Source organism: Sorex araneus, chromosome 1, assembly GCF_027595985.1.
Source record: "Sorex araneus isolate mSorAra2 chromosome 1, mSorAra2.pri, whole genome shotgun sequence".
In the NCBI taxonomy this organism is placed as follows: domain Eukaryota; kingdom Metazoa; phylum Chordata; class Mammalia; order Eulipotyphla; family Soricidae; genus Sorex; species Sorex araneus.
In genome coordinates this window covers 206,577,840-206,595,840 of record NC_073302.1, presented here as the reverse complement: position 1 = coordinate 206,595,840, position 18,001 = coordinate 206,577,840, and the positions used below count along the sequence as shown (strand labels likewise).

The 18,001-nt window shown below is 40.8% G+C and overlaps 1 protein-coding gene across 9 annotated transcripts in view; it reads left to right on the top strand.

Annotated features, from left to right (window-relative positions):
- Nucleotides 1-18,001, top strand: part of LYPD6B (LY6/PLAUR domain containing 6B) — a 232,070-nt gene that overhangs the window by 97,122 nt on the left and 116,947 nt on the right. For 2 of the 9 annotated variants that reach the window (XM_055142136.1, XM_055142154.1), the window contains exon 2: nucleotides 1,899-2,076. The exons of the other annotated variants lie outside the window; for them this stretch is intronic. The gene's annotated coding sequence lies outside the window, so the exon portion shown is untranslated. The remainder of the gene's footprint in view (nucleotides 1-1,898; nucleotides 2,077-18,001) is intronic. 9 annotated transcript variants of the gene reach the window in all.

The following is an 18,001-nucleotide window of genomic DNA, read 5'->3' as shown; positions in this document are numbered from 1 at the left end:
CCACCTATGACCCAAGACCCCTTCCCAAAAGAAAAAGATGTCCGCAAAATTCAAGTTGGACAATTACTGTGTGGCATTAAGAACTAAATCATGGTTTTGATGTACTAATTTAAGGGATGAAGAAAGGAATTTAAAAAATCTTCTTTGATTTGGAAAAAGACACTCTGAACCTTTACTTTCTAGAATTCATGAGGCTTGGGGTAATTTAGTAATATGTATTTTAAATATTTTAAAAACATTAAATATTATGTTAAATATTTAAATATCATATTATGTCATTAAATATATTGAGATAAATTAATTAAATATTATTAAAAACATTAAATGTCATAATATTTTAATGCTATGTATGTTTAATATTTTAATATTTAAGAAACACATGGCATTAGCCAACAGAGTCCCGCGGGCTCATTTGTTTCATGCTTCGTTCATACCCTAAGGGATTCAGTTCGATTATTGCTACTTCTGCCATAACCAAGTTATATAAACTAACACTCATAAATATTTCTTGACTGAGTTTTGGAAATGTTAATTTAAAGAAATCTTAACTCATCACTGACTGCCCCCTCCAATATTATGAATGCATATTTTTTTGAATACACACATATGTATATTACATTGTATGTTTTTTTTGTTTGTTTTTTGTTTTGTTTTGATTTTTGCTTTTTGGGTCACACCCAGCGATGCACAGGGGTTACTCCTGTCTCTGCACTCAGGAATTACTCCTGGCAGTGCTCAGGAGACCATATGGGATGCTGGGAATTGAACCCAGGTCAGCTGCATGCAAGGCAAACACCCTACCCACTGTGCTATCACTCCAGGCCCTCTGTATGTTCTTTCTGAGGCAGGAAAAACCTAGCTCATTTATCAGAAACATTTTTTTCCATGACCCATTGTCTTTGCATGTACTAGCTAATCTATAGTAATGTTTAGGGCAACTACATGCATGTGGGGAAACCAGGTAAGGATGTGTTTGGTAGTAAATGCAAGGGTCTGTTTTTCTTAGGCAGAGGTTATACAACACATCATGCAAGGAGGTATCATATGATACTATGAACAGGTGTGCATGATGGAGTAACCCAGTGTTCTCAGCTAAGCACACCTTTTGCCCTTAGCAACACTACAGAGTAGATCACTTCTAATACTTGTGTCTGAAGTTGTGGAAATGGGAGTATTATTACCCATTGCTGCCACTCTTACTCTTCTAGTGGAGTTCTAGTGATAACCCTGTAAGAGATTGTTTATAATTAATTTGGAGCTGGTAATGAAATGTGCTATGCACTTTTTCCTTTGCCAATTGACCTTTGTACTGTTTGCTTGGGGATTATGTAAAAAAGGAGCCCTCATTCCACAAGTTAGGATTCCAGTTACAGTGCAGCCTCCTCTCACCATACCAGACCTATTGTTGTCCAAGTTGTATGAAAAGAAATGAAAACAGGATCACAGGGAGCTTTGGGGGTAACTTCTATGAGGCCAACCCAATACTAAAAGAATCTGTACTCGGGTAGGAGGGAGCAAGGAAGCTTTGAAAATGGAGGGTCTTGGCTATGATTTTTATCATCCCCAGAAGAACACTGATGTGGTTTGATGAGGTCAGACTACAACAGAGAAACAATTTCAGGAGGAAATTGGACTTTCCCACGAAACACCTCTTCTCTCCCATCCCAGACCTTCACAGCTGGCAAAACCCTGGGACTCAAACACATCCTCACTTACTGGTAGGTGTGGTGACTCTACAGATCACTAAGCCCCGAGCCTGTTTGCTGAAGTCAAACAATGCCCAGCAAAGCCCTCCAGAAACAAAGCCACACCTGGTCTGCAACTGGGGATAAGTAAATCACTTTCTAGACACAAAGGAACTTTTAGCTGTCAGAACTTTGCCTTTCCTCCTTTTGTAGGCAACCTTTGCTCAGAGCCTGTCTCCTCTCAAACGGAACCACTGAGTTTTCCACCTCCTCCCCTCAGCCCTGATCGTGGAGTCCACCTAGGAATATCCTGTTCAGAGTCAAATCCATTGGTTCTGCTCTGTCTCCCCCAACCCTCTGCCCACTTGCTCACCTCAACCAGCACGTGATAGTAAGTGCTATTTTTGTTTGTGAAAAAATTAAGTTGTTTCAGTCTTATTCTTAAAACACATGTTTGTTGATGTTCTAGTTAATGGTTATTTTTCTCCTGGTACTTTGAAGATAAAGGTTCTCTTTTTAATGTCGGTTTTTCCTAAAAGTTCTCATTGCCTAATTTACACATCTTTCTGTAATTTTAAACTCTTTTTTGTACGTTAAAAACTTTCATATTTTATTACAGAAAATATTTTAGATACAATCATGCATAGCTACTGCAGTGATATATCACATGACATTGGTCCCAGTGAGTTATACACGATTTGGTAGCCTATTAGTATACTAATTTATATCATCATATTTTTGTCCTATAACAGTGATGTTTGTACAATGATAAAATGACCTGATTTGTATTTGAGAACATATCCCCATCATTAAGCAACAGATGTTTGTAAAATATATACCTGAGAATAATAAATTTTGTAATTCTGTTTTTTATTATTTGTACACACTTATTTATGTTGCTTTATTATTTTATGTGTTGAGAAAATGCTTGCTGCTTGGTTGACTGCAGAACATGAGGCATGAAATGCAGCATCTTTCAAGGACCTCAACTCCATCAAAAACTGGGCTGAACTATTTATTTATTTTTTGTTTGTTTGTTTTGCTTTTTGGGTCACACACAGCAATGCACAGGGGTCACTCCTGGCTCATGCACTCAGGAATCACCCCTGGCGGTGCGCAGGGGACCATATGGGATGCTGGGATTTGAACCCGGGTCGGCCGCGTGCAAGGAAAACGCCCTACCTGCTGTGCTATCACTCCAGCCCCCTGGGCTGAACTGTTTACAGTAGCCAGAATCTGGAAAAAACCTGAGTGCCCTAAAACAGATGACTGGTTGAAGAAACTTTGGTACATCTATACAATGGAATACTACGCAGCTGTTAGAAAAAATGAGGTCATGATGTTTGCATATAAGTGGATCAGCATGGAAGTATCATGCTAAGTGAAATGAGTCAGAAAGAGAGAGACAGACATAGAAAGATTGCACTCATCTGTGGAATATAGAATAATAGACTAGGAGTCTAACACCCAAGAATAGTAGAAATAAGTACTAGGAGGTTGACTCCATGGCTTGGAGGCTGATCTCTCATTCTGGGCAACTCAGAGAAGGGAACACCAAGTAAAATGTGGTCGGAGGTCATGCGGGGGAGGGGTAATGCATGCTGAATGTAGACTAGAGACTGAACACAATGGCCACTCAACACCTTTACTGCAAACCACAACACCTAATCAGAGAGAGAGAAGGAAAGGGAATACCGTGCCATAGTGGCCGTTTGGGGTGGGGAGAGATGGGATTGGGGAGGGTAGGAGAGATGCTGGGTTTACTGGTGGTGGAGAATGGGCACTAGTGAAGGGATGGGTTCTCGAACTTTGTATGGGGAAAACATGAGCACAAAAATGTATAAATATGTAACTGTAACCTCACGGTGATTCACTAATTAAAAATAAAAAAAAAACTAAAAAAATAAAAAAAAAACTGGGCTGAAAATTTGAATAAGAACTTCTCCAAAGAAGACATTACAGGTGGATAAAGTGACAGACATACACAAAAATGCCTCTCACTTATTGTTAGGGAAATGCAAATAAAAACAGTAATGAGCACAGCTATGAGAATGGTTTATATCAAAAGACCAAAATCAGTCAGTGCTGGTGAAGATGTGGAGACAAAGGAACCTCCTAAAATGGAAATAGTAACCAGTTCAGAAGATATACTTGTAATTAATGACCTTAGGAAAATCAATGCAACTAAAAAAAAATGACAGGGTCAGAGAAATAGTACAGCAGGTTAGGTTGCCTGTGAAAACACTATAGAAGTGACCATTCTCAAAATATTAAAAATATACACTATATAATCCAGCAAATCCACTCATAAAGCACCAATTCCAGGCAGAGAGATAGTACAACAGGCAAGGCACTTGCCTTGCACACACCAAACCCAGGCTCAATTCCTGACACCAAATATAAGATTAAGACCTGACTACAATTGGGTGTAGCCCCAAATCCTGCAAAACAACAAAAAACCCCACCAACATCAAAAGTTACACGCACACCAGTTTTTATTGTAGCTCTGTGTATGGGAACAGCCCAAGTGCCCAATGAAGATGGGGTAAAGAAGCTGTGGTTTATATACACAGTTGCATACATTTACCTATAAGAAAAAAATAGAAATTTTGCCATTTTTGGATGGAATTAGGAAGTTAAGCTGAGTGAAATAAGTCAGTGGGAGAGGGATGAATACCAGATTATTTCTTTATATGTGGACTATTAAGACACAAAAGCAAAGAATAAGCTGAAGCAGGGCAAAGCATAACCTTGGGTTTGTCTCAAGAACTATGGCTACCAGACTAGAAGGAGAAATGGAGCAAAGGAAGGAAGGGCTCGGTGGATTCTGTTGGAGGGATTTTTTTTGTTTCTTTCATGGTTGGTACAGGTAACAATGAGTGCAGAGGTGTGAACCCATAAAACATAGCTGGTGTTGTAAAGCAACATTACCTTAAGTAAAAACTATGCATATTGAAGTTAATTCAAATTATTCAGGATCTCAGTTCTTATTATATTGTAGCAAAAAGATCTCTGAATATCAGCCAGAAACAGAAAATTTGATCTGTTGAAAGGATGCTGAGCCTTGCCATTATTTTTGACTCATAAAGGTATAATGGTTCTGTAATAAACCTCTGTGATTTGCCTCATTGGTATTTTTTATTTGCTTTTGGGCAATTCCTAGCTGCGAACGTAAACTGGCTGCATGCAGGGCAACCTAGCCTGCTGTACTATTACAAGTATATCTTCAAAGTACAGTATCATATACCAAGGACTTACATTCTAATGGGGAAAATTAGGACCTGTATTAGGGTATTTAATTGCTTGGAGAAATAACTTCAGCTGACATAAACTATTCAACTGATTTATTAAGAAAAGTATAATTAAACCATCATCCAGTCACTCCACTTAACTAATACTGCCATTTATTTGTTTCATTGGAAACAAGTTTATAACGTTTTTTTTCTTTATATACCTGTGTATCTTTACCTTGTGCTAAACTTTTCTAGAATTGAACTACATTTTTTTCCAGATAGTGCAGTAGAGATCTGGGTACACATTTAAGGATGTACCTTCACATTGCATTTGAAAATTCCTGGTAGGCCCGTCTTAATTAGTAGTGCAAGTTATTTGGCTCTAGTTAGAGATCCAAATCAGGGACTTTGGGGATATTTTCTGAACTGATTCCTTGTCATGATTCTAATCATTGGCACCACATCTCCCTTCACATTATTGATGAGCAGCTGCTGTAATTACATGAGAGAGTCTCACAAGGACGGAAAGTAGAGATACAAGTGGGTTTTATTTGGTGTTAATCAAGGCAGTCTTTAGTGTTTTGTCTCATCTGGATAGGGAGGATTGAAAAGAAATGTGTGAGGTAGTCAGCCTTCCCAATGAATAGTAATAAGAAAGTCTTTGAATGTGAGACATTTCCTATATTTTCTCTTTTCAAAAATAACCTTTCAAAACAAGTCCAAATTTCTTAGGGCATTTACAGGGCCATTTGTAACAGCAAAAAGCAGCAGGATGTGTTGTAGAAAGTTATGTTCAAGAGCTGAAGGACATGCCAGTAAGAATATATCACCTACCTTTTCTTCTCTCTGGAGACACTGCTCTATCTTTGATCTTGCTAGTGTTCCCCTTGATTGTATACAGGAAAATCTGAACATAATTATGTAGGCCACCTGCCTTACCTCCACAAATGAGTGGAAGGGAAAAGTCACTTGGGGAATCTCATCTCTCTTCTGTGGATGGTAAATCATTCTCTTGTTCCGTCTCTGTATACAACAGATGAGTGCAATCATCCAGTGTTTGTCCTTCTCCTTCTGACTAATTTTGCCTAATTTGATGCCATCCAATTTCAGCCAAGTCACAGGGAACTGCAAGACTTTATCTTTTCTTACAGCTACATAGTTGTCCATTATGTATCTATGCCACAGCTTCTTGTGGACTAGAAGTTCCGTAAGTTACTGGTGGAGGGTATCAGGCCCTTTGATAGTGGTGAGATGCAGTAAGTATATCTAGCGTGTAAATGTTAAGATTCTTGTAAACATTTGCCCTCATTTTATAAAATGATAAAAAAGAAGTCAAAAGAAAATAGTTAATCACTATTAATTCAATGATTAGCAAAGGGACATAGTGTATTTTGGGACTTATTTCATGTTTCCTGAAACTCAGCATATAGGGAATGTTTAACTTTAAGCATGAGTCCTCTGCTGATTATTTGCTGGGGACACACAAGATAAGAATGACCAGAATTTTTATATTAGGAATACTCCTGGCAAAACTAACTCCAAAAATCAAGAACACAAAAGACAAGAATAAATCTTAGTGAAAGTATATGAAACTGCTTAAAGCCTGAAGTTTAAGAATGTATTGTTGTCCAAGTTTGAGAATATACAAAATATAGCAAACATGATGTTACGATGTTTCTTGGGGGTACGACTTGGAGGAATATACATTGACTGTCCTCTATGTATTTCCTACCCCGTATGTTTTCTCTGGAACCAGATTTCACTGTCTCTCTCTGAAAATCTCTCTGGGAAGGATGAGGTTAACTTCTTCCTACGGAGGTATTGTAACAAGTTTTGTGGGTTTTTTTTCCTTCTGTTTTCACTGGAGGTAACTTTTCAGCCATGGGAATGCACTGCAATGGTTTTAGAGCAAGTGTGTGTATGGGTGGGGAAGATTTCCTTTTGAGGAAGTAGGGGGAGTGCCAAATGCCTTTTGGGACCACAGAATTTTTTTCTGTGATATGGGCAGCAAGGTGAGAATCTTGATGGACTTTATTTAATATATTTGGCCACATCTGGCAGTAGTCAGGGCTGACTCCTGTCTGTGTGCTCAGGGATCACTTCAGGCAGGTCTCAGGGACTATGTCTGCTGCTGGAGATGAAACCAGGGCCTTGGCCAGAGCAGCTCCATGCACAGCTAAGTGCCTCACCTCCTATGCTATTCTCCAGCCCTCGTGGTGAGCTTCATTCTGCTTTCAAAATGGGTCTTTGCATCGTCTAAGCAGAAAAACTGTAGAATTCATCCATGCCTTCCTTATTTCTAATTCAGTTTCTGCAGCAAGGCTCATAGAAATGGATGGATGGTTGGATGAGTATCTGTCTGCTCAGGACCTGCTAGTGAAGTGTGGGTGTCTGGGCAGGAAGAAGAAAGAGGGAAGGGCTAGGAGGTAGACCATCAACTCTGCCGCACTCTTCGTACTAATATGATCCCTGTCCTTTTGTTCTCCTGTTCATTTGTTGCTGCTTCAAGACTTTTTCTTTTGTGAAAAAGATATAACACATCTACTGCAAAGATAGAATCAAGCGACAATAAAAAACATATTCAAAGGAGAATATTCTAAAATATCACCAATGAAAATCAGGTAATATCTAACTACTCTGTTCCCCCTCCACCCCCAGGGATGAAGTGGAATCCAGAGACTTAGAATAGAATACATAAAATAGCTGGGATACAACTCCAAATTATTCAACAAAAGAATTAGGAGAAAACAAGCCATTCTCAAAAGAAAAAAACATCAATATAGACCAGCCCTGATTTCATCCAAATGGTGAATGGAGCACGATAATATCCAATAGCCACTAAAGCCATATTCAATGGGGAAATAAAAAAATGTGCTAACAATAGGTGAAGATTTTAAGAGCACTGTAGCACTGTTGTCCAACAATTTGCTCGAGCGGGCACCAGTAACGTCTCCATTGCGAAACTTGTTGTTACTGTTTTTAGCATACTGAATATGCCACGCGGAGCTTGCCAGGCACTGCCATGCGGGCGGAATACTCTTGGTAGCTTGCCGGGCTCTCCGAGAGGGATGGAGGAATCGAACCCGGGTCTGCCGCATGCAAGGCAAAGGCCCAACCCACTGTGTCATTGCTCCAGTCCAGAGATTTTAAATATCAATATAAAACTAAGATTTATCTAAAATGAGTCAAGTATACCTTTAAACCGTTATACTTCCTGAGATTCAAAATTCTCTGAGGTTAACAGAACGTAATTAACAAGGAAAGAATTGGTAAACTTGAAAGTAAAATTCCATGTTTTCAGTTTTAAGTATATTACTACTTCCAAGTGTTTTTCCCCCCCTTTTATAAAAGACCCTCAGTATTTGTTAGTGGTTCCGCTGAATGTTGACGTACCTGTAAACTACTCTCTGATATAGCTCTTTATTTCCCCTTCAGCGCTGAGTGTTAGTAGAGCAGCCCCATGGCCAAGTGTGGAGTAGAGTACTGGCTAGAGTACTCTAAGCTCAAGGTCTTTTCGGTTTAGTGTCTAGTACGTATTGTGCCACTTCCATCTGAACTATATAGAAACCGGAGCTCTGCCTATAGTATTGAGCTTTTCCTTATATGTGAGTCTTTCTTTTTTTCTTCCTACTTTTAGGATTCTTTTTATCTTTGACATTTTTCCTTTTTAATTACCTTGTATCTCGGAGTGCATCTGGTTGGGTTGATTTTGTTTGGAATTTTGGAGCTTCTTGGTTATGGGTGTCTAGATCCTTTTTCAGGTTGAGGGGAAGACTGTAGCTATGATTTCTTCAGAGAAGAATCCTGTCCCATTGACTGCCTTACCTGGAATCCTGGTGATCTGTATGTTGTTTCTCTTGCTGCTATCCTATAGACTAATGATATTCTTTATTATTTTTCATTCATATTTTTTATCCCTCCTTCTTTTTTTGATTGATGTTGCTGTGATGATTGGTTAACACCTCTGTCCCTGTCTTGTGTGCTCATACATTTTAGTTGGGTGTTCATCAGGTTTAGTTAGGGGTTGTGCAATGCTTGTTGTGCAATGCACAACATTGGATTGTGCATAGGAGATGTGCAATGCAATCCATGCACAGTGCTTGCTCACTTGGCTGTGGGGCTTGCTGGGAGTTGCACTCCTGTCAGTTGTGGTGCTCACTAGGGGTTCCACTTCCTGCCCAGGGGACGCTGTTCAGTTTTCGTGCTTGCTTCAGGCTCCTTTGTTGTGCTTTCAGACTCCTGGCTGTGTTGTGGCTGGAAATAGCTCCCAGCACCACACAGCACAGACAGCAGAGGAGGCTCAAAGAGGAGAGGTGATAGGACCATTGCCAGTGCATGAGGCAACCTCCAGGATTTAACTAGTGTCCTGATTGTAAGGAGAGCATTATAAGCACAGGCTTCTTCCTTTGCTTCAAGAGTAATGTTTTCTCTTTCTGCCTGTATTTTTGGATATATCCATTATGTTTTTTGTTGAACTCACTGATTTTCACCTTTTCCCATTCTATTGTTGGCTCCACTGCTGTATTTTTTAGTTTAGCTACTATATTCTTTCACGGCAGAGCCTGGCAAGCTTCCTGTGGCATATTCGATATGCCAAAAACAGTAACAACAAGTCTCACAATGGAGATGTAACTGGTGCCTGCTCAAGCAAATTGATGAGCAACACGATAACAGTGACAGTGACAGTGACTATATTCTTTAGCTCTATGGGTTTTTTTTTAACATTAAAATAATTTTAGAAACCATGATTTACAGTATTGACAATGACAGGTTTTTCATGCAAAAAAACCATTCCAGCACCATACTTTCCACCAGAGTTTGGACTTTTCTCAGACATTGTCTGATACTTTGTCATTCTTGAAGTTCTTTCCCACTGATTGCTAGACACCCATAGGATTGCTGCTATTAAATTGTCTTCAGATAGCTTGCAAAGCTTTGTTGATTTAGGAATTCACAGTAAGCTGTTGTGTTTATCTGTAAGTGTGAGTAAGTCTCTCCATTATGTTTGGTGTTCCATGAAGTCTGAAACAGGGTCTGGGCACTTGTGTTCAAGTGGGTCTGGGTAGCAACCTAGGACTTTACAGATAAAGGTACATAGCCTGCCTGTGGCACTGAGTTTGGGCATGCCTGGGAAGTTGACCAGGGGTTCAAGGCCACCAATAGTAGTGGCCACTAGGTAGTGGGACCATTATAAGAGGAGGCTGGTCCTCAGTTGAAGCAGGTGGCACCAATGAGCTGATAGGAAGCAGAGGCTGACTGGATATAGGCTACAAGGGAGTGTAACAGGCATTAGGGGTCCCCTTGTTACTGGAGATGCTTTAGGATGTCTCTGGGGTGCTTTTTGTGTATAGGGATGTGTCTGGCTTATTAGAAGTCAGATGTGAGCTGTCAGGTACTGGATCTTTTTGTCTTCTAGGAATAAGGACTTTTGAAAAACAAATTTTTGTCTCCATCTAGAGTAGCAATTTGTTAGGGGTGGATTTACCTTCGGTTTCTGTTACTAGTATCAGTAATGAATGAATAAGGTCCAAATCAGTATCTATAAGTACTGCTGTCATCCAGGTTAGGAAAGGCTGTCAAGATGATGCTTACCAGTGACTCCTCCCTGGCTTCTGCTCCAGCCTAGGCCCCCGCCTTTCTTCCGGGAGCCTGGGTACTATTCATCGTCCTGTGCTCAGATGCAGTGAGTGCTCCCTGTCTCCCGTGTGCCCTGGAGAGGCCAGTGGGGCCAGAATCTGAGCAGCAACTTTCTTCCTGCCAGTTTACAACCCGCCTGTGCCTTTTTCTCCTTTGGAATTTCTCAGGGCACAGCCAAGAGCTCTGCTTCACCCAGAGGCTCTCGTTAAGGCAGAGCTTGTGCCCTTCCCTGAATTTGTCCGCTAGTCCTGCTCCCAAAATGGCATTTTTCCAGATTGCTTTGCATTCATATTGTTCAAGAAAAAGCCAACCAAACAAAACACCCTCTTCAATGCCCTTTGAAGGGGTAAAGGGACCAAACAAGCTGTTTTCATTTGGACATAGAGCCATTTGGCTCATATCCCTGGGCACTTCCATTATTTAGGCAAACATCCAGGTAGTGATTAATCAAGGAGGGACAAAAGTCATGTGGGCTAAATATCTGGAAAATTCTATTCTATACTCAGAAACAAAAGTTCAAACGTTTGGTTTTGCTGGCTCAAAAACCAAATGTTCCTACTTGACCAAGAGGGAGGAGGGTCTTGTTCCCTGAGTTGTAGCGTTGCCTGGGAAAAGGCTCCTGGCCACTCAGCTGTGTTCCTTTGTTCCTGCCCCACTGAAACACCCCATCCAGTTAGCCACATTCCATATGAGACACATCCTTTTAGATCTGAGGACAGAGGATGAGGCATAAAATCTGGAACTTTCTTGCACCTTGTTTGTGACAAGAAAAGACTATTAATGGGGTTGGAGTGATAGTATAGTGGTGAGGGCGTTTGCCTTGCACACGGCCAACCTGGGTTCGATTTCCAGCATTTCATATGGTCCCCTGAGCACCATCAGGAATAATTCTTGAGTGCAGAGCCAGGAGTAACCCCTGAGCATTGCTGGGTGTGACCCAAAAAGCAAAAAAAGAAAGGAAAGAAAGAAAGAAAGAAAGAAAGAAAGAAAGAAAGAAAGAAAGAAAGAAAAAATGAAAGGAAGAAAAGATTATTAAGCTTAAAGATCTCTTAAAGAATGGCCCCTTGCTAAAACTTACTGCTTTTAAAAGACTTTTATCCACAAAGTCCACACCATCAGTCATAATGATACCTTTCCATGTTCGTTTGTTTAGAAACGCCACACTCTGCCTCCCATTGGCAAGTCTCCTGGACTAGTCTGCTTTTGCTAATCGCATGGATGTTGTGAGTATTATGTTCACAAGTGGATGTAGAGAAGATCGTTTGATTGAACTACAAATCCTCACCACACGATAGCAAGAATATTAAACAGTTGTGATCTGGAGTTTCATTAATCTCAGGGATTACTCTGCTTGCATACCACTTGAGTGCTGTGGTTTCCCTCTCTTGCCCCATCCCTAGCTATGATTTATAAAAGACCTTTCCCACACAAAGCTGTATCTTCAATGTTTCTACCTCAAGGTAGTTGTTGATCTGAATTTGTGATCCTGAATTCACCTCATCCCATAGACCTGTATTGTGTAGCTTTCTTATATTGTTAGCATGAATATACTGCAGATTACTTTTAGTCCTAAACGTGTGGTTCCATTTACCAGAGATAAGCAGCCATTTCTTATTTTATTTTCCTGTGGGTTACCAGTAGGTATGAATTATCCCTTTAGTTTTGCTGACAGGACCAATTGAGAAAGAAGACAGGAAAGGTATGAGGAAGATTAAGAAAAAAGAGAGGGTTAAAAAAGAGAAGCAGCATTTGGGGAGGTGATGTTGGTTCTTGTATCCTCTAGGGTGACAGGTCTTGGGAGAACTAGTTTATAAGCCAAAATTAGGAATTGCCCAACTGTAGGTCCCTAAAGAAAGCAGACAAGAGGCACTGCTACATCTTCCCTTCCTAAATCTCAGGATCAAAGGATGGGAGAATTGTCAGGGCCTCAGGCAGCTGGGTGAGTTGGAAATTCCTGAGTCCTGAGTCAGCAGCATTCAGTGACTTGAAGAGCAGAAGAAATTTCTCCAGCTTGAGGCGAAGGACATCTGGCCAACAGAGACTTTGGGGAAAGATAGTATCTAAAAGCTGGATGAACCGACTTCAGAAAGTATCAATGATGAAAATAGCTCTTTCGAAGACTTAGCTGGGGAAGGGGGGATAAAAAAACATGAACACAAAAAATCTTAGAGTCCATAGCACTCTTAAAAAACATATTTGTCTCTTTTTTTGCTAGGTGGGGAGGCTAAGAGCAACCTTTCCCTCTCAATGTGCCCAGGGTTACCTAAAGTGGCTGAACAGAGCTGTGATCATGGTTTTTTCCTCACAATTACGCTGCTGGACAGGGCAGCGCAGGCACATCAGGACTGTGTGGTGCAGAATTGAATCAAAAACAGCTGACAGGGGCTGGAGCGATAGCATAGTGGGTAGAGTGTTTGCCTTGCACGAGGCCGACCTGAGTTCAATTCCCAGCATCCCATATTATTCCCCAAGCATCGCCAGGAGTAATTCCTGAGTTCAGAGCCAGGAACAACCCCTGAGCATTGCTGGATGTGACCCAAAAAGCAAAAAAAAAAAAAAAAAAAAAACCCAAAACAAAAAACAGCTGGCAAACAGCTGACAAGAATTCAGTTCACTGCATCAAAAGAAAAACAACCATATAAGATGGAATGCATCTTCTTAAATTCTTGCAAACTCATCTTCTTTAAGAGCTGAGTCAGATTCACTGCACAAGTCGAAATGATTCTAGATGGATCCCAGTCTGCCCAAATAAATGGTTAATGTGTACATGGACTCACCTTCCATGAGCCATGGTTTGATTCCCATCTGTGCAAAGGGAAGGACACTTAGAAAGTCCATCAGTTATGAACAAATAGGACATGATTGCGTGTGTCTCTCCCAGGTGCCAATATTCTGTCCATGGCAGCTCCAATGAATGCCGGACAAAATCTCATGTGTTGGCAGCCTCTCCCACAGATGGGAGTGAGCTCTCTGGTCACTACACTCCAAGAGGAGACACTTCCCAACTCTCTCAAACCTATCCAGTGAGGAGAGTGATTGCTGAAGATGGAGGGCAACTGCTTTCCTTCCTATGGCTGTTCAGCTTGCTAACTGACTTGGTCCTGGCCCTTACATTAGCCTTCTGCTCCCAGCAGCCCGTTGAAAGCATCACCAGGGTTCTGATTCACAGCTCCTTGGCAGGCAGTTTAGTAGGACAGCCTGGTAGCAGACATCAAGACAGAATATCGGGACTTGGAATTATCATCTGTTCTAAACTCTAGCTCCTGCGGGCTGACTGATGTTTCTGTTCTGTGCTGATTCTTAAGATGTTTTTCCACAGAGTGACAGAATCAATCTCATTAAGGATTAGTGTACTTTGTGGTTAATTATCCTCTGTGATTTTATTTACTAGGTTCTATATTTCCTGTCATTCATCGTCTCATTCCTATGCACATGTGGGTTGCTTCATCTTTATTCTATTTATTTATTTTTTGTGGATTGGGTGGCTATGGTTGGTGCTCAGAGGCTACTCTTTAACCTGGAAGTGTGCTTGGAGGTGAATTGCAGTGGTGCTCAAAGAAAATGTGGACCTAGGAATTGAACTTGGACCTCCTTATGCAAAGAATGTGCCCCAGCTGACTAGCCTCTTCCTGGTCCTTTTAAAACATTTAGTCTTACAGAGAAAACAAAAGCTGGAAACATAGCTTAAATGGCTGGGACACACTCTTTGCATGAGGAGAACCAAATTTAATCCCCAATATCACATGGTCACCTGAACGCCTGCTGGGAGTGACCCACAAGCACAGAACTGGGAGTAACTTCTAAGCAGTATTGGCTATAGCCCAGTAACAAGCCCCCCAAATAAAAACAGCACCCCTCTCCACCCAAACAAAGACCAAAACAAAGAAAAAACCAGATGGCATTACAGACTTATATTTAGGAAGGTGAATCTATTTTGCAAAGATTCTGAAGTGCAAATTTGCTGTGGTAAACTGGGTCTGTGTGATCAAGATAACAGGGTTCATTCATGAAAGTATCAGTGCTAATGACCGATCTTACTACCACTCCCCACCCTTTTTTTAAATTTAAGATGCTAGAAGGTAATGTACATAGGATAAATCTGTTTCATCTCAAGGTCACAACTAGGAATATCTCTTCCCTTCAAGAAACTCAGAGCACTTTTGGGAACTATGCCGAGTAGGCAGTTTGAAAAGTGTCAGAATCACTAATGAAAATACATTCAACTGTTCATCTGCAAATTATGGCTACAGAAATCTTACTGCAGGATTCGACAAAACTTCTTCAGATGTGTGTTCCATCAGTTTGTGGGCTTTTTTTTTCTATTGTTGTTGTTGTTTGTTTGTTTTGTTTCTTTGGTTTTTCTCCTCACCCTCCCAGCATGCTGCACCCCCATAGAGGAAGGGATAAGAGGAGATTGGCAAACATTTTTTTGCTATCCCTTTGTGCCTTGGTTTCAATGTCAAAATACATGAGTGGGATGTGAAGGAGCTGAGAAAGTAAAAAGAAATCACATTCTTCCTTCAAGAAATATTGATTGACTATTGTTTACTTGGAGCAGTTTCTGGGAGAATGTAATGAACAAAAGCCCTGTCTGCTCTCTAGGGCGTATGGTATATTGAGGGGCAAGAGTAAGGAGGGGGGAGGGGAGAGCAGATTCTGATATGTGAACATGGAAGCTGCAAGTGGGAGAACAGCTGGGCAACAGGGCGCTTGAGAATGGGACCCCTGAGACCCCAACAGCTCTTTCCTGAAGGTACAACCTACTTCCCTTGCTGATTCCGACTTGGAAGTTGAATGTTACTGTTTTCACCATAGGTTTATGAAATAGTTATGCCTAAATAAGAACTTGGCATAAGATGTGCTTTATTAGAGTAGTTGTTGTTAAGCCTCAAATTCATCATATTTCTATTACATGGGCTGCTGATTTTTTTTTTTCAGACACACACACACAGACTGAAAACCACCAAATCCATTATTTCTTTTCAGTATCTGTGGGTATAGGAAATGATTCCTTTGGGGCTAGGAATGCCACATAAATGTAAAATTGTTTTACTGCCCCTGCAGTTCAGATCGAAAGAAAGTGCTCCTCAGAAATGAAAGCAGGTTTGCTTAGGGATAGATTTGAATCTATGATAGAACTTGAAGTTATGCCAGCAACCCCATTCTCTCACGGTATATGGGGGGTGGGTCTGGTATGAGGAGGCAAAGGAATGCTTTGGCTTTGCATTAGCCTAACCTGGATGTGTGCCAGGATCCACCTGGAGCCCAAACAGTGAATCTGTATGGTTGATCATTGGCCCAGAGTTACCAGATCAAGATCTCAGGCTGGCCTTCAGGGGCAAGCTTAAGAATATGTCAGTTTAACTGGGACAATGGTAGAGGGAAGTGCACTTTCTAATAGTGGATGTTGGTGTTGCAAGGTTATACATGAAACCCTACCATTACACTATCATTAAGCAAGGTGCCTAAAATAGAAATTTTTTTAAGGAGTGGGTTAAATTTATAAGAGAACACCTTAATGCTCATAAACCTCCCAATTATTTTGCAATTGTGGAATATATTCGTGTCAAGAATCTATTCTTTTAAACAGGTTACTTACAGTTTCTCCAGATTTTCTCCAGTGTGCCAATGTGAACTGTATGTTGTAAATGTCATTCAGATTAAAGGGATAGTATTTCATGAGGTATTTTTGCCTATGTTTACATATCCATCTTAACGAATAAACTTTTTCCCACTCTATTTCAACAAAAGTTTCAAGAATTATTACAAAGGAATTGCAAGTATAAGAAATCAAGTGACAGAGACAATTTAGCAAGAACTAGAGCTGATATTTAAAAATCACTTTTAGGGCACACTTTACTTAGTCTTATCTTATTCATCCCCGCTTACCATTCCCTCCCTGCATCCCCAGGTTGCCTTCTCTCCCAACTGTCAAAGTAACCCCTATATACATCTGTCCACTTGTTCACTCAGTGTCTGTGCCATTGTAGAAAGCCAACTTTCTGAACTGACCTTCTGAGCCTTACGTTCAGAACTGTCAGCATTTACCTTGGTTTTGAACATGTGATTGGGATTCCATGTGTGTTTCTCGACTAGACGAGTAAATCAGTTTCACTAAGATTTTTTTATCTGGTTCTGAACTTCCTAGTTTGTTTGTTTGTTTTTTAAACTTACTAGTTCTGAAGAAATCTGAGCAAGAAGGAGAATATATTGATTCTACAGTGCAGAGTACTAACCACTATAAGATCACGGCGAGCTACCAGGACACCAATATATTGATTCCAATGTTCTTGTTTGCATGTAAGAATACTTAGAGCATTGCTTCAGAAGATCCCTTTACTTACCTGTGAGCATTCAGAATTCCTGACAGTATTTGATAAAACATGGTGTAGACAGTGATATTTTTCCAGACATCTTACTTTCAGTCTGCAATGAACTCCTCTCACCTGAATGATAGAATGAAAGAATGAACGTGCCTTAGGAAGGTCTTGCAGGCAGAAGACCACTCCAGCCCTCCGAGAAGTGGGGGCTCCATGAGGCCCTGGGGCTTCATTTTCCCAGATGGCAGTGCATTCATCAACCAGTTCCTTTGATGTCACTGGGTCTGATTTTTCTTGATTGCAGCTGGTAGGTATCTGACGGGAGGGTTTGATTGCGCTGGATGCTGGGGTGTTCTGTGAAGCCTGTGGATGGAGACTGGCTGTCCAGGAGAGAGCTGTGTGAGAAGGGCCAAGAGGGAGCATTGTGAGGAAGGGCTGTGGTGCGGGGCATTGGCACATGCAGACATGCAGAGGAGTGGGGCTCCTTCAGATTCTGAAAAAAAAAAAAAAGAAAAAAAGAAAAAGGCTGAAGAGATTGCCCTGCATGTTGATAATCTGAGTACATACCCCAGCACCCCATATGGTCACCTAACACTGCAGGAGTAATTACTGAGTGCAGATCCAGGAGTATTCCCTGAGCATCACCAGGTGTGACCCAAAACTCAAAGAAACAAAACCAGGGGCTGGAGCAGTAGCACAGCGGGTGAGGAGTTTGTCTTGCACGCAACCGACCCAGGTTCAATTCCCAGCATCTCATATGGTCCCCTAAGCACCGCCAGGAGTAATTCCTGAGTGCAGAGCCAGGAGTAACCCCTGTGCATCGCCAGGTGTGATTCAAAAAGGAAAAAAAAAAAGAAGCAAAACCAAAACTTGGTCTTGCTGACTTAAAGCCTTTGTGGAAAAAAAAAGGATTCTTTTGTGAAAACGTGCAAATTTCAGCATATAGTTGAGAATGAGTTAATAGTTGCTTGATTAAAAAAAAATTTAAATCAGCTTTTGTGCTGAGAGACTAATATCATGAACTACAAAGATGTAGCTGCTGAATGAAAAAGCAGTGATTGATTTTTGCTTTATGTTTGGCCTAAGAGGGAGGAGAGGAGGACAATTCAGCATCCTTTAATCTTCC